At 53.3% G+C, this 14745-nt stretch overlaps 49 non-coding genes across 49 annotated transcripts; 20 read left to right on the top strand and 29 right to left on the bottom strand.

The window, feature by feature from the left end:
- The first annotated feature begins 180 nt into the window (after positions 1 to 180).
- Trnar-acg lies at positions 181 to 253 on the top strand. The gene has a single exon. It is a non-coding gene; the product is annotated as a tRNA-Arg (tRNA).
- Positions 254 to 540: 287 nt separating this feature from the next.
- Trnam-cau lies at positions 541 to 612 on the top strand. The gene has a single exon. It is a non-coding gene; the product is annotated as a tRNA-Met (tRNA).
- A 245-nt stretch (positions 613 to 857) lies between these two features.
- Trnad-guc lies at positions 858 to 929 on the bottom strand. Its single transcript has one exon. It is a non-coding gene; the product is annotated as a tRNA-Asp (tRNA).
- Positions 930 to 1036: 107 nt separating this feature from the next.
- On the bottom strand, positions 1037 to 1108 carry Trnad-guc. Its single transcript has one exon. It is a non-coding gene; the product is annotated as a tRNA-Asp (tRNA).
- A 107-nt stretch (positions 1109 to 1215) lies between these two features.
- On the bottom strand, positions 1216 to 1307 carry Trnai-uau. Its single transcript is given in 2 exon segments — positions 1216 to 1251; positions 1270 to 1307. It is a non-coding gene; the product is annotated as a tRNA-Ile (tRNA).
- Positions 1308 to 1686: 379 nt separating this feature from the next.
- Trnar-acg lies at positions 1687 to 1759 on the top strand. Its single transcript has one exon. It is a non-coding gene; the product is annotated as a tRNA-Arg (tRNA).
- Positions 1760 to 2046: 287 nt separating this feature from the next.
- Positions 2047 to 2118, top strand: Trnam-cau. Its single transcript has one exon. It is a non-coding gene; the product is annotated as a tRNA-Met (tRNA).
- Positions 2119 to 2363: 245 nt separating this feature from the next.
- Trnad-guc lies at positions 2364 to 2435 on the bottom strand. The gene has a single exon. It is a non-coding gene; the product is annotated as a tRNA-Asp (tRNA).
- Positions 2436 to 2542: 107 nt separating this feature from the next.
- Trnad-guc lies at positions 2543 to 2614 on the bottom strand. The gene has a single exon. It is a non-coding gene; the product is annotated as a tRNA-Asp (tRNA).
- A 107-nt stretch (positions 2615 to 2721) lies between these two features.
- Positions 2722 to 2813, bottom strand: Trnai-uau. Its single transcript is given in 2 exon segments — positions 2722 to 2757; positions 2776 to 2813. It is a non-coding gene; the product is annotated as a tRNA-Ile (tRNA).
- A 378-nt stretch (positions 2814 to 3191) lies between these two features.
- On the top strand, positions 3192 to 3264 carry Trnar-acg. Its single transcript has one exon. It is a non-coding gene; the product is annotated as a tRNA-Arg (tRNA).
- A 287-nt stretch (positions 3265 to 3551) lies between these two features.
- Positions 3552 to 3623, top strand: Trnam-cau. Its single transcript has one exon. It is a non-coding gene; the product is annotated as a tRNA-Met (tRNA).
- Positions 3624 to 3868: 245 nt separating this feature from the next.
- Trnad-guc lies at positions 3869 to 3940 on the bottom strand. The gene has a single exon. It is a non-coding gene; the product is annotated as a tRNA-Asp (tRNA).
- A 107-nt stretch (positions 3941 to 4047) lies between these two features.
- Positions 4048 to 4119, bottom strand: Trnad-guc. Its single transcript has one exon. It is a non-coding gene; the product is annotated as a tRNA-Asp (tRNA).
- A 107-nt stretch (positions 4120 to 4226) lies between these two features.
- On the bottom strand, positions 4227 to 4318 carry Trnai-uau. The gene is given in 2 exon segments: positions 4227 to 4262; positions 4281 to 4318. It is a non-coding gene; the product is annotated as a tRNA-Ile (tRNA).
- A 378-nt stretch (positions 4319 to 4696) lies between these two features.
- Positions 4697 to 4769, top strand: Trnar-acg. Its single transcript has one exon. It is a non-coding gene; the product is annotated as a tRNA-Arg (tRNA).
- Positions 4770 to 5056: 287 nt separating this feature from the next.
- Trnam-cau lies at positions 5057 to 5128 on the top strand. The gene has a single exon. It is a non-coding gene; the product is annotated as a tRNA-Met (tRNA).
- A 244-nt stretch (positions 5129 to 5372) lies between these two features.
- On the bottom strand, positions 5373 to 5444 carry Trnad-guc. The gene has a single exon. It is a non-coding gene; the product is annotated as a tRNA-Asp (tRNA).
- Positions 5445 to 5551: 107 nt separating this feature from the next.
- On the bottom strand, positions 5552 to 5623 carry Trnad-guc. Its single transcript has one exon. It is a non-coding gene; the product is annotated as a tRNA-Asp (tRNA).
- A 107-nt stretch (positions 5624 to 5730) lies between these two features.
- Trnai-uau lies at positions 5731 to 5822 on the bottom strand. The gene is given in 2 exon segments: positions 5731 to 5766; positions 5785 to 5822. It is a non-coding gene; the product is annotated as a tRNA-Ile (tRNA).
- A 378-nt stretch (positions 5823 to 6200) lies between these two features.
- Positions 6201 to 6273, top strand: Trnar-acg. Its single transcript has one exon. It is a non-coding gene; the product is annotated as a tRNA-Arg (tRNA).
- A 287-nt stretch (positions 6274 to 6560) lies between these two features.
- Trnam-cau lies at positions 6561 to 6632 on the top strand. Its single transcript has one exon. It is a non-coding gene; the product is annotated as a tRNA-Met (tRNA).
- Positions 6633 to 6877: 245 nt separating this feature from the next.
- On the bottom strand, positions 6878 to 6949 carry Trnad-guc. The gene has a single exon. It is a non-coding gene; the product is annotated as a tRNA-Asp (tRNA).
- A 107-nt stretch (positions 6950 to 7056) lies between these two features.
- On the bottom strand, positions 7057 to 7128 carry Trnad-guc. The gene has a single exon. It is a non-coding gene; the product is annotated as a tRNA-Asp (tRNA).
- Positions 7129 to 7235: 107 nt separating this feature from the next.
- Trnai-uau lies at positions 7236 to 7327 on the bottom strand. Its single transcript is given in 2 exon segments — positions 7236 to 7271; positions 7290 to 7327. It is a non-coding gene; the product is annotated as a tRNA-Ile (tRNA).
- Positions 7328 to 7705: 378 nt separating this feature from the next.
- Positions 7706 to 7778, top strand: Trnar-acg. Its single transcript has one exon. It is a non-coding gene; the product is annotated as a tRNA-Arg (tRNA).
- A 287-nt stretch (positions 7779 to 8065) lies between these two features.
- On the top strand, positions 8066 to 8137 carry Trnam-cau. Its single transcript has one exon. It is a non-coding gene; the product is annotated as a tRNA-Met (tRNA).
- Positions 8138 to 8382: 245 nt separating this feature from the next.
- On the bottom strand, positions 8383 to 8454 carry Trnad-guc. Its single transcript has one exon. It is a non-coding gene; the product is annotated as a tRNA-Asp (tRNA).
- Positions 8455 to 8561: 107 nt separating this feature from the next.
- On the bottom strand, positions 8562 to 8633 carry Trnad-guc. Its single transcript has one exon. It is a non-coding gene; the product is annotated as a tRNA-Asp (tRNA).
- Positions 8634 to 8740: 107 nt separating this feature from the next.
- Positions 8741 to 8832, bottom strand: Trnai-uau. Its single transcript is given in 2 exon segments — positions 8741 to 8776; positions 8795 to 8832. It is a non-coding gene; the product is annotated as a tRNA-Ile (tRNA).
- A 378-nt stretch (positions 8833 to 9210) lies between these two features.
- Trnar-acg lies at positions 9211 to 9283 on the top strand. Its single transcript has one exon. It is a non-coding gene; the product is annotated as a tRNA-Arg (tRNA).
- A 287-nt stretch (positions 9284 to 9570) lies between these two features.
- On the top strand, positions 9571 to 9642 carry Trnam-cau. The gene has a single exon. It is a non-coding gene; the product is annotated as a tRNA-Met (tRNA).
- Positions 9643 to 9887: 245 nt separating this feature from the next.
- On the bottom strand, positions 9888 to 9959 carry Trnad-guc. Its single transcript has one exon. It is a non-coding gene; the product is annotated as a tRNA-Asp (tRNA).
- Positions 9960 to 10066: 107 nt separating this feature from the next.
- On the bottom strand, positions 10067 to 10138 carry Trnad-guc. The gene has a single exon. It is a non-coding gene; the product is annotated as a tRNA-Asp (tRNA).
- A 107-nt stretch (positions 10139 to 10245) lies between these two features.
- On the bottom strand, positions 10246 to 10337 carry Trnai-uau. Its single transcript is given in 2 exon segments — positions 10246 to 10281; positions 10300 to 10337. It is a non-coding gene; the product is annotated as a tRNA-Ile (tRNA).
- Positions 10338 to 10715: 378 nt separating this feature from the next.
- On the top strand, positions 10716 to 10788 carry Trnar-acg. Its single transcript has one exon. It is a non-coding gene; the product is annotated as a tRNA-Arg (tRNA).
- Positions 10789 to 11075: 287 nt separating this feature from the next.
- Trnam-cau lies at positions 11076 to 11147 on the top strand. The gene has a single exon. It is a non-coding gene; the product is annotated as a tRNA-Met (tRNA).
- Positions 11148 to 11392: 245 nt separating this feature from the next.
- Trnad-guc lies at positions 11393 to 11464 on the bottom strand. The gene has a single exon. It is a non-coding gene; the product is annotated as a tRNA-Asp (tRNA).
- Positions 11465 to 11571: 107 nt separating this feature from the next.
- On the bottom strand, positions 11572 to 11643 carry Trnad-guc. The gene has a single exon. It is a non-coding gene; the product is annotated as a tRNA-Asp (tRNA).
- Positions 11644 to 11750: 107 nt separating this feature from the next.
- Trnai-uau lies at positions 11751 to 11842 on the bottom strand. The gene is given in 2 exon segments: positions 11751 to 11786; positions 11805 to 11842. It is a non-coding gene; the product is annotated as a tRNA-Ile (tRNA).
- Positions 11843 to 12220: 378 nt separating this feature from the next.
- On the top strand, positions 12221 to 12293 carry Trnar-acg. Its single transcript has one exon. It is a non-coding gene; the product is annotated as a tRNA-Arg (tRNA).
- A 287-nt stretch (positions 12294 to 12580) lies between these two features.
- On the top strand, positions 12581 to 12652 carry Trnam-cau. The gene has a single exon. It is a non-coding gene; the product is annotated as a tRNA-Met (tRNA).
- Positions 12653 to 12897: 245 nt separating this feature from the next.
- Trnad-guc lies at positions 12898 to 12969 on the bottom strand. Its single transcript has one exon. It is a non-coding gene; the product is annotated as a tRNA-Asp (tRNA).
- Positions 12970 to 13076: 107 nt separating this feature from the next.
- Positions 13077 to 13148, bottom strand: Trnad-guc. The gene has a single exon. It is a non-coding gene; the product is annotated as a tRNA-Asp (tRNA).
- A 107-nt stretch (positions 13149 to 13255) lies between these two features.
- Trnai-uau lies at positions 13256 to 13347 on the bottom strand. The gene is given in 2 exon segments: positions 13256 to 13291; positions 13310 to 13347. It is a non-coding gene; the product is annotated as a tRNA-Ile (tRNA).
- A 378-nt stretch (positions 13348 to 13725) lies between these two features.
- Positions 13726 to 13798, top strand: Trnar-acg. The gene has a single exon. It is a non-coding gene; the product is annotated as a tRNA-Arg (tRNA).
- Positions 13799 to 14085: 287 nt separating this feature from the next.
- Trnam-cau lies at positions 14086 to 14157 on the top strand. Its single transcript has one exon. It is a non-coding gene; the product is annotated as a tRNA-Met (tRNA).
- A 245-nt stretch (positions 14158 to 14402) lies between these two features.
- Positions 14403 to 14474, bottom strand: Trnad-guc. The gene has a single exon. It is a non-coding gene; the product is annotated as a tRNA-Asp (tRNA).
- A 107-nt stretch (positions 14475 to 14581) lies between these two features.
- On the bottom strand, positions 14582 to 14653 carry Trnad-guc. Its single transcript has one exon. It is a non-coding gene; the product is annotated as a tRNA-Asp (tRNA).
- Between the last annotated feature and the right edge of the window lie 92 nt (positions 14654 to 14745).

Raw genomic sequence — 14745 nt, 5'->3', positions numbered from 1 at the left:
CGCCTTGCCTTCTGCTACCTGTCGAACAGCGAGAGCAGATGCGTGGCAACCTCTAAGCTCTGCAGGCGCACTGCGGCCACGCAGCTGCACGAAAGGTACCTTCCTTGGGAGCTTGCTCAGCCATGGAGAACACGTTTCTTAGCGAATTGCACTTGTCTCGTAGAAAGAAATGCTGCCACTGGCCCTGTGGCGCAACGGATAACGCGTCTGACTACGGATCAGAAGATTCCAGGTTCGAATCCTGGCAGGGTCGGCGTTTTGTTAGTTGCCGACGCGTAGCTGGGCAGTGGATTTCGTATGTCGCCGCACCGTGGAGTGCTTTGTTGCTCCTGTGCATCTCGCAGCTGCATGTCGAGTCGATCGTGGTAAATATCGCTGCCTGCAAGCGTCAGCGTAGCGTCAGTCGAGCAAAGTCGAGACAAGTCAAGCTGAGAGCTGTAGGAGATGATACGCAATTAAATACAGGCGTGTGAAAGCGACGCAGCCAACACTTTCCAAGTGTCCCACGTCACGTGGCGAAGAGCCGGCGCAACCCCAGGCAGCAGAGTGGCGCAGTGGAAGCGTGCTGGGCCCATAACCCAGAGGTCCGTGGATCGAAACCACGCTCTGCTAAAATTATTTCTTTTGCGGACTGTGCCGAGCTCGATTATTACGCCCACAGCGTCGGCTGGGGTGCTTTGATACAGCGTTAACAGCATACCCCGCAGTTCTGAAATGTGAAGAATGCGAGAACCACTTCCTAAGTTGTAGCATTTTTTAAGATTTTGCGCCAACTACACTCCACGATCGCAATGTTAATGCTCTTACGACCCACATACGCGCAACACTCGAACAGGGTTGTGAGATAAAAATCGCATCTCCCCGGCGGGGAATCGAACCCCGGTCTCCCGCGTGACAGGCGGGGATACTAACCACTATACTACCGAGGATGCGCTGTAGACAGGTGCCTGTGTGCGAGAGATATGGTGCTAGTAGCCGCAAACGACCTACACTAAGTTCGGCGAGTGATAGAGCAGCAATTAAAAATCGGATGTGCCTCCCCGGCGGGGAATCGAACCCCGGTCTCCCGCGTGACAGGCGGGGATACTAACCACTATACTACCGAGGAAGACGCAGCTAGCGTCTCGAATGCACAATTATGTTACTCAAATAGCTGATACATCTCAAACCTAGCCTCCTGTTGCTGTCAGAGACAGCTGCTAAGAAATAAAAGTATGCCCCAGGTGAGGCTCGAACTCACAACCCCGGCATTGCTCACGGCTACTGCCTTATAAGTACCGTGCGCTAACCAATTGCGCCACTGGGGCTACAACACAGTGCTTTCAGTTAGCGGTATTCACTTTGCTGCAAACCAGTGGTGGCCACAGAAAACATACGATCGCCACCTGATGCCATACTGCGACTTTGGCACCTGACTACCAATGCTTCGTGCTATTCTTGTTTCATATGCTACGCTTACATGCACATCAACCGGCTCTCGTCGTCGAGAAAACGTGGGAAAACGCGCGCCTTGCCTTCTGCTACCTGTCGAACAGCGAGAGCAGATGCGTGGCAACCTCTAAGCTCTGCAGGCGCACTGCGGCCACGCAGCTGCACGAAAGGTACCTTCCTTGGGAGCTTGCTCAGCCATGGAGAACACGTTTCTTAGCGAATTGCACTTGTCTCGTAGAAAGAAATGCTGCCACTGGCCCTGTGGCGCAACGGATAACGCGTCTGACTACGGATCAGAAGATTCCAGGTTCGAATCCTGGCAGGGTCGGCGTTTTGTTAGTTGCCGACGCGTAGCTGGGCAGTGGATTTCGTATGTCGCCGCACCGTGGAGTGCTTTGTTGCTCCTGTGCATCTCGCAGCTGCATGTCGAGTCGATCGTGGTAAATATCGCTGCCTGCAAGCGTCAGCGTAGCGTCAGTCGAGCAAAGTCGAGACAAGTCAAGCTGAGAGCTGTAGGAGATGATACGCAATTAAATACAGGCGTGTGAAAGCGACGCAGCCAACACTTTCCAAGTGTCCCACGTCACGTGGCGAAGAGCCGGCGCAACCCCAGGCAGCAGAGTGGCGCAGTGGAAGCGTGCTGGGCCCATAACCCAGAGGTCCGTGGATCGAAACCACGCTCTGCTAAAATTATTTCTTTTGCGGACTGTGCCGAGCTCGATTATTACGCCCACAGCGTCGGCTGGGGTGCTTTGATACAGCGTTAACAGCATACCCCGCAGTTCTGAAATGTGAAGAATGCGAGAACCACTTCCTAAGTTGTAGCATTTTTTAAGATTTTGCGCCAACTACACTCCACGATCGCAATGTTAATGCTCTTACGACCCACATACGCGCAACACTCGAACAGGGTTGTGAGATAAAAATCGCATCTCCCCGGCGGGGAATCGAACCCCGGTCTCCCGCGTGACAGGCGGGGATACTAACCACTATACTACCGAGGATGCGCTGTAGACAGGTGCCTGTGTGCGAGAGATATGGTGCTAGTAGCCGCAAACGACCTACACTAAGTTCGGCGAGTGATAGAGCAGCAATTAAAAATCGGATGTGCCTCCCCGGCGGGGAATCGAACCCCGGTCTCCCGCGTGACAGGCGGGGATACTAACCACTATACTACCGAGGAAGACGCAGCTAGCGTCTCGAATGCACAATTATGTTACTCAAATAGCTGATACATCTCAAACCTAGCCTCCTGTTGCTGTCAGAGACAGCTGCTAAGAAATAAAAGTATGCCCCAGGTGAGGCTCGAACTCACAACCCCGGCATTGCTCACGGCTACTGCCTTATAAGTACCGTGCGCTAACCAATTGCGCCACTGGGGCTACAACACAGTGCTTTCAGTTAGCGGTATTCACTTTGCTGCAAACCAGTGGTGGCCACAGAAACATACGATCGCCACCTGATGCCATACTGCGACTTTGGCACCTGACTACCAATGCTTCGTGCTATTCTTGTTTCATATGCTACGCTTACATGCACATCAACCGGCTCTCGTCGTCGAGAAAACGTGGGAAAACGCGCGCCTTGCCTTCTGCTACCTGTCGAACAGCGAGAGCAGATGCGTGGCAACCTCTAAGCTCTGCAGGCGCACTGCGGCCACGCAGCTGCACGAAAGGTACCTTCCTTGGGAGCTTGCTCAGCCATGGAGAACACGTTTCTTAGCGAATTGCACTTGTCTCGTAGAAAGAAATGCTGCCACTGGCCCTGTGGCGCAACGGATAACGCGTCTGACTACGGATCAGAAGATTCCAGGTTCGAATCCTGGCAGGGTCGGCGTTTTGTTAGTTGCCGACGCGTAGCTGGGCAGTGGATTTCGTATGTCGCCGCACCGTGGAGTGCTTTGTTGCTCCTGTGCATCTCGCAGCTGCATGTCGAGTCGATCGTGGTAAATATCGCTGCCTGCAAGCGTCAGCGTAGCGTCAGTCGAGCAAAGTCGAGACAAGTCAAGCTGAGAGCTGTAGGAGATGATACGCAATTAAATACAGGCGTGTGAAAGCGACGCAGCCAACACTTTCCAAGTGTCCCACGTCACGTGGCGAAGAGCCGGCGCAACCCCAGGCAGCAGAGTGGCGCAGTGGAAGCGTGCTGGGCCCATAACCCAGAGGTCCGTGGATCGAAACCACGCTCTGCTAAAATTATTTCTTTTGCGGACTGTGCCGAGCTCGATTATTACGCCCACAGCGTCGGCTGGGGTGCTTTGATACAGCGTTAACAGCATACCCCGCAGTTCTGAAATGTGAAGAATGCGAGAACCACTTCCTAAGTTGTAGCATTTTTTAAGATTTTGTGCCAACTACACTCCACGATCGCAAAGTTAATGCTCTTACGACCCACATACGCGCAACACTCGAACAGGGTTGTGCGATAAAAATCGCATCTCCCCGGCGGGGAATCGAACCCCGGTCTCCCGCGTGACAGGCGGGGATACTAACCACTATACTACCGAGGATGCGCTGTAGACAGGTGCCTGTGTGCGAGAGATATGGTGCTAGTAGCCGCAAACGACCTACACTAAGTTCGGCGAGTGATAGAGCAGCAATTAAAAATCGGATGTGCCTCCCCGGCGGGGAATCGAACCCCGGTCTCCCGCGTGACAGGCGGGGATACTAACCACTATACTACCGAGGAAGACGCAGCTAGCGTCTCGAATGCACAATTATGTTACTCAAATAGCTGATACATCTCAAACCTAGCCTCCTGTTGCTGTCAGAGACAGCTGCTAAGAAATAAAAGTATGCCCCAGGTGAGGCTCGAACTCACAACCCCGGCATTGCTCACGGCTACTGCCTTATAAGTACCGTGCGCTAACCAATTGCGCCACTGGGGCTACAACACAGTGCTTTCAGTTAGCGGTATTCACTTTGCTGCAAACCAGTGGTGGCCACAGAAACATACGATCGCCACCTGATGCCATACTGCGACTTTGGCACCTGACTACCAATGCTTCGTGCTATTCTTGTTTCATATGCTACGCTTACATGCACATCAACCGGCTCTCGTCGTCGAGAAAACGTGGGAAAACGCGCGCCTTGCCTTCTGCTACCTGTCGAACAGCGAGAGCAGATGCGTGGCAACCTCTAAGCTCTGCAGGCGCACTGCGGCCACGCAGCTGCACGAAAGGTACCTTCCTTGGGAGCTTGCTCAGCCATGGAGAACACGTTTCTTAGCGAATTGCACTTGTCTCGTAGAAAGAAATGCTGCCACTGGCCCTGTGGCGCAACGGATAACGCGTCTGACTACGGATCAGAAGATTCCAGGTTCGAATCCTGGCAGGGTCGGCGTTTTGTTAGTTGCCGACGCGTAGCTGGGCAGTGGATTTCGTATGTCGCCGCACCGTGGAGTGCTTTGTTGCTCCTGTGCATCTCGCAGCTGCATGTCGAGTCGATCGTGGTAAATATCGCTGCCTGCAAGCGTCAGCGTAGCGTCAGTCGAGCAAAGTCGAGACAAGTCAAGCTGAGAGCTGTAGGAGATGATACGCAATTAAATACAGGCGTGTGAAAGCGACGCAGCCAACACTTTCCAAGTGTCCCACGTCACGTGGCGAAGAGCCGGCGCAACCCCAGGCAGCAGAGTGGCGCAGTGGAAGCGTGCTGGGCCCATAACCCAGAGGTCCGTGGATCGAAACCACGCTCTGCTAAAATTATTTCTTTTGCGGACTGTGCCGAGCTCGATTATTACGCCCACAGCGTCGGCTGGGGTGCTTTGATACAGCGTTAACAGCATACCCCGCAGTTCTGAAATGTGAAGAATGCGAGAACCACTTCCTAAGTTGTAGCATTTTTAAGATTTTGCGCCAACTACACTCCACGATCGCAATGTTAATGCTCTTACGACCCACATACGCGCAACACTCGAACAGGGTTGTGAGATAAAAATCGCATCTCCCCGGCGGGGAATCGAACCCCGGTCTCCCGCGTGACAGGCGGGGATACTAACCACTATACTACCGAGGATGCGCTGTAGACAGGTGCCTGTGTGCGAGAGATATGGTGCTAGTAGCCGCAAACGACCTACACTAAGTTCGGCGAGTGATAGAGCAGCAATTAAAAATCGGATGTGCCTCCCCGGCGGGGAATCGAACCCCGGTCTCCCGCGTGACAGGCGGGGATACTAACCACTATACTACCGAGGAAGACGCAGCTAGCGTCTCGAATGCACAATTATGTTACTCAAATAGCTGATACATCTCAAACCTAGCCTCCTGTTGCTGTCAGAGACAGCTGCTAAGAAATAAAAGTATGCCCCAGGTGAGGCTCGAACTCACAACCCCGGCATTGCTCACGGCTACTGCCTTATAAGTACCGTGCGCTAACCAATTGCGCCACTGGGGCTACAACACAGTGCTTTCAGTTAGCGGTATTCACTTTGCTGCAAACCAGTGGTGGCCACAGAAACATACGATCGCCACCTGATGCCATACTGCGACTTTGGCACCTGACTACCAATGCTTCGTGCTATTCTTGTTTCATATGCTACGCTTACATGCACATCAACCGGCTCTCGTCGTCGAGAAAACGTGGGAAAACGCGCGCCTTGCCTTCTGCTACCTGTCGAACAGCGAGAGCAGATGCGTGGCAACCTCTAAGCTCTGCAGGCGCACTGCGGCCACGCAGCTGCACGAAAGGTACCTTCCTTGGGAGCTTGCTCAGCCATGGAGAACACGTTTCTTAGCGAATTGCACTTGTCTCGTAGAAAGAAATGCTGCCACTGGCCCTGTGGCGCAACGGATAACGCGTCTGACTACGGATCAGAAGATTCCAGGTTCGAATCCTGGCAGGGTCGGCGTTTTGTTAGTTGCCGACGCGTAGCTGGGCAGTGGATTTCGTATGTCGCCGCACCGTGGAGTGCTTTGTTGCTCCTGTGCATCTCGCAGCTGCATGTCGAGTCGATCGTGGTAAATATCGCTGCCTGCAAGCGTCAGCGTAGCGTCAGTCGAGCAAAGTCGAGACAAGTCAAGCTGAGAGCTGTAGGAGATGATACGCAATTAAATACAGGCGTGTGAAAGCGACGCAGCCAACACTTTCCAAGTGTCCCACGTCACGTGGCGAAGAGCCGGCGCAACCCCAGGCAGCAGAGTGGCGCAGTGGAAGCGTGCTGGGCCCATAACCCAGAGGTCCGTGGATCGAAACCACGCTCTGCTAAAATTATTTCTTTTGCGGACTGTGCCGAGCTCGATTATTACGCCCACAGCGTCGGCTGGGGTGCTTTGATACAGCGTTAACAGCATACCCCGCAGTTCTGAAATGTGAAGAATGCGAGAACCACTTCCTAAGTTGTAGCATTTTTTAAGATTTTGTGCCAACTACACTCCACGATCGCAAAGTTAATGCTCTTACGACCCACATACGCGCAACACTCGAACAGGGTTGTGCGATAAAAATCGCATCTCCCCGGCGGGGAATCGAACCCCGGTCTCCCGCGTGACAGGCGGGGATACTAACAACTATACTACCGAGGATGCGCTGTAGACAGGTGCCTGTGTGCGAGAGATATGGTGCTAGTAGCCGCAAACGACCTACACTAAGTTCGGCGAGTGATAGAGCAGCAATTAAAAATCGGATGTGCCTCCCCGGCGGGGAATCGAACCCCGGTCTCCCGCGTGACAGGCGGGGATACTAACCACTATACTACCGAGGAAGACGCAGCTAGCGTCTCGAATGCACAATTATGTTACTCAAATAGCTGATACATCTCAAACCTAGCCTCCTGTTGCTGTCAGAGACAGCTGCTAAGAAATAAAAGTATGCCCCAGGTGAGGCTCGAACTCACAACCCCGGCATTGCTCACGGCTACTGCCTTATAAGTACCGTGCGCTAACCAATTGCGCCACTGGGGCTACAACACAGTGCTTTCAGTTAGCGGTATTCACTTTGCTGCAAACCAGTGGTGGCCACAGAAACATACGATCGCCACCTGATGCCATACTGCGACTTTGGCACCTGACTACCAATGCTTCGTGCTATTCTTGTTTCATATGCTACGCTTACATGCACATCAACCGGCTCTCGTCGTCGAGAAAACGTGGGAAAACGCGCGCCTTGCCTTCTGCTACCTGTCGAACAGCGAGAGCAGATGCGTGGCAACCTCTAAGCTCTGCAGGCGCACTGCGGCCACGCAGCTGCACGAAAGGTACCTTCCTTGGGAGCTTGCTCAGCCATGGAGAACACGTTTCTTAGCGAATTGCACTTGTCTCGTAGAAAGAAATGCTGCCACTGGCCCTGTGGCGCAACGGATAACGCGTCTGACTACGGATCAGAAGATTCCAGGTTCGAATCCTGGCAGGGTCGGCGTTTTGTTAGTTGCCGACGCGTAGCTGGGCAGTGGATTTCGTATGTCGCCGCACCGTGGAGTGCTTTGTTGCTCCTGTGCATCTCGCAGCTGCATGTCGAGTCGATCGTGGTAAATATCGCTGCCTGCAAGCGTCAGCGTAGCGTCAGTCGAGCAAAGTCGAGACAAGTCAAGCTGAGAGCTGTAGGAGATGATACGCAATTAAATACAGGCGTGTGAAAGCGACGCAGCCAACACTTTCCAAGTGTCCCACGTCACGTGGCGAAGAGCCGGCGCAACCCCAGGCAGCAGAGTGGCGCAGTGGAAGCGTGCTGGGCCCATAACCCAGAGGTCCGTGGATCGAAACCACGCTCTGCTAAAATTATTTCTTTTGCGGACTGTGCCGAGCTCGATTATTACGCCCACAGCGTCGGCTGGGGTGCTTTGATACAGCGTTAACAGCATACCCCGCAGTTCTGAAATGTGAAGAATGCGAGAACCACTTCCTAAGTTGTAGCATTTTTTAAGATTTTGCGCCAACTACACTCCACGATCGCAATGTTAATGCTCTTACGACCCACATACGCGCAACACTCGAACAGGGTTGTGAGATAAAAATCGCATCTCCCCGGCGGGGAATCGAACCCCGGTCTCCCGCGTGACAGGCGGGGATACTAACCACTATACTACCGAGGATGCGCTGTAGACAGGTGCCTGTGTGCGAGAGATATGGTGCTAGTAGCCGCAAACGACCTACACTAAGTTCGGCGAGTGATAGAGCAGCAATTAAAAATCGGATGTGCCTCCCCGGCGGGGAATCGAACCCCGGTCTCCCGCGTGACAGGCGGGGATACTAACCACTATACTACCGAGGAAGACGCAGCTAGCGTCTCGAATGCACAATTATGTTACTCAAATAGCTGATACATCTCAAACCTAGCCTCCTGTTGCTGTCAGAGACAGCTGCTAAGAAATAAAAGTATGCCCCAGGTGAGGCTCGAACTCACAACCCCGGCATTGCTCACGGCTACTGCCTTATAAGTACCGTGCGCTAACCAATTGCGCCACTGGGGCTACAACACAGTGCTTTCAGTTAGCGGTATTCACTTTGCTGCAAACCAGTGGTGGCCACAGAAACATACGATCGCCACCTGATGCCATACTGCGACTTTGGCACCTGACTACCAATGCTTCGTGCTATTCTTGTTTCATATGCTACGCTTACATGCACATCAACCGGCTCTCGTCGTCGAGAAAACGTGGGAAAACGCGCGCCTTGCCTTCTGCTACCTGTCGAACAGCGAGAGCAGATGCGTGGCAACCTCTAAGCTCTGCAGGCGCACTGCGGCCACGCAGCTGCACGAAAGGTACCTTCCTTGGGAGCTTGCTCAGCCATGGAGAACACGTTTCTTAGCGAATTGCACTTGTCTCGTAGAAAGAAATGCTGCCACTGGCCCTGTGGCGCAACGGATAACGCGTCTGACTACGGATCAGAAGATTCCAGGTTCGAATCCTGGCAGGGTCGGCGTTTTGTTAGTTGCCGACGCGTAGCTGGGCAGTGGATTTCGTATGTCGCCGCACCGTGGAGTGCTTTGTTGCTCCTGTGCATCTCGCAGCTGCATGTCGAGTCGATCGTGGTAAATATCGCTGCCTGCAAGCGTCAGCGTAGCGTCAGTCGAGCAAAGTCGAGACAAGTCAAGCTGAGAGCTGTAGGAGATGATACGCAATTAAATACAGGCGTGTGAAAGCGACGCAGCCAACACTTTCCAAGTGTCCCACGTCACGTGGCGAAGAGCCGGCGCAACCCCAGGCAGCAGAGTGGCGCAGTGGAAGCGTGCTGGGCCCATAACCCAGAGGTCCGTGGATCGAAACCACGCTCTGCTAAAATTATTTCTTTTGCGGACTGTGCCGAGCTCGATTATTACGCCCACAGCGTCGGCTGGGGTGCTTTGATACAGCGTTAACAGCATACCCCGCAGTTCTGAAATGTGAAGAATGCGAGAACCACTTCCTAAGTTGTAGCATTTTTTAAGATTTTGCGCCAACTACACTCCACGATCGCAATGTTAATGCTCTTACGACCCACATACGCGCAACACTCGAACAGGGTTGTGAGATAAAAATCGCATCTCCCCGGCGGGGAATCGAACCCCGGTCTCCCGCGTGACAGGCGGGGATACTAACCACTATACTACCGAGGATGCGCTGTAGACAGGTGCCTGTGTGCGAGAGATATGGTGCTAGTAGCCGCAAACGACCTACACTAAGTTCGGCGAGTGATAGAGCAGCAATTAAAAATCGGATGTGCCTCCCCGGCGGGGAATCGAACCCCGGTCTCCCGCGTGACAGGCGGGGATACTAACCACTATACTACCGAGGAAGACGCAGCTAGCGTCTCGAATGCACAATTATGTTACTCAAATAGCTGATACATCTCAAACCTAGCCTCCTGTTGCTGTCAGAGACAGCTGCTAAGAAATAAAAGTATGCCCCAGGTGAGGCTCGAACTCACAACCCCGGCATTGCTCACGGCTACTGCCTTATAAGTACCGTGCGCTAACCAATTGCGGCACTGGGGCTACAACACAGTGCTTTCAGTTAGCGGTATTCACTTTGCTGCAAACCAGTGGTGGCCACAGAAACATACGATCGCCACCTGATGCCATACTGCGACTTTGGCACCTGACTACCAATGCTTCGTGCTATTCTTGTTTCATATGCTACGCTTACATGCACATCAACCGGCTCTCGTCGTCGAGAAAACGTGGGAAAACGCGCGCCTTGCCTTCTGCTACCTGTCGAACAGCGAGAGCAGATGCGTGGCAACCTCTAAGCTCTGCAGGCGCACTGCGGCCACGCAGCTGCACGAAAGGTACCTTCCTTGGGAGCTTGCTCAGCCATGGAGAACACGTTTCTTAGCGAATTGCACTTGTCTCGTAGAAAGAAATGCTGCCACTGGCCCTGTGGCGCAACGGATAACGCGTCTGACTACGGATCAGAAGATTCCAGGTTCGAATCCTGGCAGGGTCGGCGTTTTGTTAGTTGCCGACGCGTAGCTGGGCAGTGGATTTCGTATGTCGCCGCACCGTGGAGTGCTTTGTTGCTCCTGTGCATCTCGCAGCTGCATGTCGAGTCGATCGTGGTAAATATCGCTGCCTGCAAGCGTCAGCGTAGCGTCAGTCGAGCAAAGTCGAGACAAGTCAAGCTGAGAGCTGTAGGAGATGATACGCAATTAAATACAGGCGTGTGAAAGCGACGCAGCCAACACTTTCCAAGTGTCCCACGTCACGTGGCGAAGAGCCGGCGCAACCCCAGGCAGCAGAGTGGCGCAGTGGAAGCGTGCTGGGCCCATAACCCAGAGGTCCGTGGATCGAAACCACGCTCTGCTAAAATTATTTCTTTTGCGGACTGTGCCGAGCTCGATTATTACGCCCACAGCGTCGGCTGGGGTGCTTTGATACAGCGTTAACAGCATACCCCGCAGTTCTGAAATGTGAAGAATGCGAGAACCACTTCCTAAGTTGTAGCATTTTTTAAGATTTTGCGCCAACTACACTCCACGATCGCAATGTTAATGCTCTTACGACCCACATACGCGCAACACTCGAACAGGGTTGTGAGATAAAAATCGCATCTCCCCGGCGGGGAATCGAACCCCGGTCTCCCGCGTGACAGGCGGGGATACTAACCACTATACTACCGAGGATGCGCTGTAGACAGGTGCCTGTGTGCGAGAGATATGGTGCTAGTAGCCGCAAACGACCTACACTAAGTTCGGCGAGTGATAGAGCAGCAATTAAAAATCGGATGTGCCTCCCCGGCGGGGAATCGAACCCCGGTCTCCCGCGTGACAGGCGGGGATACTAACCACTATACTACCGAGGAAGACGCAGCTAGCGTCTCGAATGCACAATTATGTTACTCAAATAGCTGATACATCTCAAACCTAGCCTCCTGTTGCTGTCAGAGACAGCTGCTAAGAAATAAAAGTATGCCCCAGGTGAGGCTCGAACTCACAACCCCGGCATTGCTCACGGCTACTGCCTTATAAGTACCGTGCGCTAACCAATTGCGCCACTGGGGCTACAACACAGTGCTTTCAGTTAGCGGTATTCACTTTGCTGCAAACCAGTGGTGGCCACAGAAACATACGATCGCCACCTGATGCCATACTGCGACTTTGGCACCTGACTACCAATGCTTCGTGCTATTCTTGTTTCATATGCTACGCTTACATGCACATCAACCGGCTCTCGTCGTCGAGAAAACGTGGGAAAACGCGCGCCTTGCCTTCTGCTACCTGTCGAACAGCGAGAGCAGATGCGTGGCAACCTCTAAGCTCTGCAGGCGCACTGCGGCCACGCAGCTGCACGAAAGGTACCTTCCTTGGGAGCTTGCTCAGCCATGGAGAACACGTTTCTTAGCGAATTGCACTTGTCTCGTAGAAAGAAATGCTGCCACTGGCCCTGTGGCGCAACGGATAACGCGTCTGACTACGGATCAGAAGATTCCAGGTTCGAATCCTGGCAGGGTCGGCGTTTTGTTAGTTGCCGACGCGTAGCTGGGCAGTGGATTTCGTATGTCGCCGCACCGTGGAGTGCTTTGTTGCTCCTGTGCATCTCGCAGCTGCATGTCGAGTCGATCGTGGTAAATATCGCTGCCTGCAAGCGTCAGCGTAGCGTCAGTCGAGCAAAGTCGAGACAAGTCAAGCTGAGAGCTGTAGGAGATGATACGCAATTAAATACAGGCGTGTGAAAGCGACGCAGCCAACACTTTCCAAGTGTCCCACGTCACGTGGCGAAGAGCCGGCGCAACCCCAGGCAGCAGAGTGGCGCAGTGGAAGCGTGCTGGGCCCATAACCCAGAGGTCCGTGGATCGAAACCACGCTCTGCTAAAATTATTTCTTTTGCGGACTGTGCCGAGCTCGATTATTACGCCCACAGCGTCGGCTGGGGTGCTTTGATACAGCGTTAACAGCATACCCCGCAGTTCTGAAATGTGAAGAATGCGAGAACCACTTCCTAAGTTGTAGCATTTTTTAAGATTTTGCGCCAACTACACTCCACGATCGCAATGTTAATGCTCTTACGACCCACATACGCGCAACACTCGAACAGGGTTGTGAGATAAAAATCGCATCTCCCCGGCGGGGAATCGAACCCCGGTCTCCCGCGTGACAGGCGGGGATACTAACCACTATACTACCGAGGATGCGCTGTAGACAGGTGCCTGTGTGCGAGAGATATGGTGCTAGTAGCCGCAAACGACCTACACTAAGTTCGGCGAGTGATAGAGCAGCAATTAAAAATCGGATGTGCCTCCCCGGCGGGGAATCGAACCCCGGTCTCCCGCGTGACAGGCGGGGATACTAACCACTATACTACCGAGGAAGACGCAGCTAGCGTCTCGAATGCACAATTATGTTACTCAAATAGCTGATACATCTCAAACCTAGCCTCCTGTTGCTGTCAGAGACAGCTGCTAAGAAATAAAAGTATGCCCCAGGTGAGGCTCGAACTCACAACCCCGGCATTGCTCACGGCTACTGCCTTATAAGTACCGTGCGCTAACCAATTGCGCCACTGGGGCTACAACACAGTGCTTTCAGTTAGCGGTATTCACTTTGCTGCAAACCAGTGGTGGCCACAGAAACATACGATCGCCACCTGATGCCATACTGCGACTTTGGCACCTGACTACCAATGCTTCGTGCTATTCTTGTTTCATATGCTACGCTTACATGCACATCAACCGGCTCTCGTCGTCGAGAAAACGTGGGAAAACGCGCGCCTTGCCTTCTGCTACCTGTCGAACAGCGAGAGCAGATGCGTGGCAACCTCTAAGCTCTGCAGGCGCACTGCGGCCACGCAGCTGCACGAAAGGTACCTTCCTTGGGAGCTTGCTCAGCCATGGAGAACACGTTTCTTAGCGAATTGCACTTGTCTCGTAGAAAGAAATGCTGCCACTGGCCCTGTGGCGCAACGGATAACGCGTCTGACTACGGATCAGAAGATTCCAGGTTCGAATCCTGGCAGGGTCGGCGTTTTGTTAGTTGCCGACGCGTAGCTGGGCAGTGGATTTCGTATGTCGCCGCACCGTGGAGTGCTTTGTTGCTCCTGTGCATCTCGCAGCTGCATGTCGAGTCGATCGTGGTAAATATCGCTGCCTGCAAGCGTCAGCGTAGCGTCAGTCGAGCAAAGTCGAGACAAGTCAAGCTGAGAGCTGTAGGAGATGATACGCAATTAAATACAGGCGTGTGAAAGCGACGCAGCCAACACTTTCCAAGTGTCCCACGTCACGTGGCGAAGAGCCGGCGCAACCCCAGGCAGCAGAGTGGCGCAGTGGAAGCGTGCTGGGCCCATAACCCAGAGGTCCGTGGATCGAAACCACGCTCTGCTAAAATTATTTCTTTTGCGGACTGTGCCGAGCTCGATTATTACGCCCACAGCGTCGGCTGGGGTGCTTTGATACAGCGTTAACAGCATACCCCGCAGTTCTGAAATGTGAAGAATGCGAGAACCACTTCCTAAGTTGTAGCATTTTTTAAGATTTTGCGCCAACTACACTCCACGATCGCAATGTTAATGCTCTTACGACCCACATACGCGCAACACTCGAACAGGGTTGTGAGATAAAAATCGCATCTCCCCGGCGGGGAATCGAACCCCGGTCTCCCGCGTGACAGGCGGGGATACTAACCACTATACTACCGAGGATGCGCTGTAGACAGGTGCCTGTGTGCGAGAGATATGGTGCTAGTAGCCGCAAACGACCTACACTAAGTTCGGCGAGTGATAGAGCAGCAATTAAAAATCGGATGTGCCTCCCCGGCGGGGAATCGAACCCCGGTCTCCCGCGTGACAGGCGGGGATACTAACCACTATACTACCGAGGAAGACGCAGCTAGCGTCTCGAATGCACAATTATGTTACTCAAATAGCTGATACATCTCAAACCTAGCCTCCTGTTGCTGTCAGAGACAGCTGC

Source organism: Schistocerca piceifrons, unplaced genomic scaffold (assembly GCF_021461385.2).
Source record: "Schistocerca piceifrons isolate TAMUIC-IGC-003096 unplaced genomic scaffold, iqSchPice1.1 HiC_scaffold_1574, whole genome shotgun sequence".
NCBI lineage: Eukaryota > Metazoa > Arthropoda > Insecta > Orthoptera > Acrididae > Schistocerca > Schistocerca piceifrons.
Note: the sequence above shows the minus strand (reverse complement) of the source record. Positions and strands in the feature narration are given on the sequence as shown.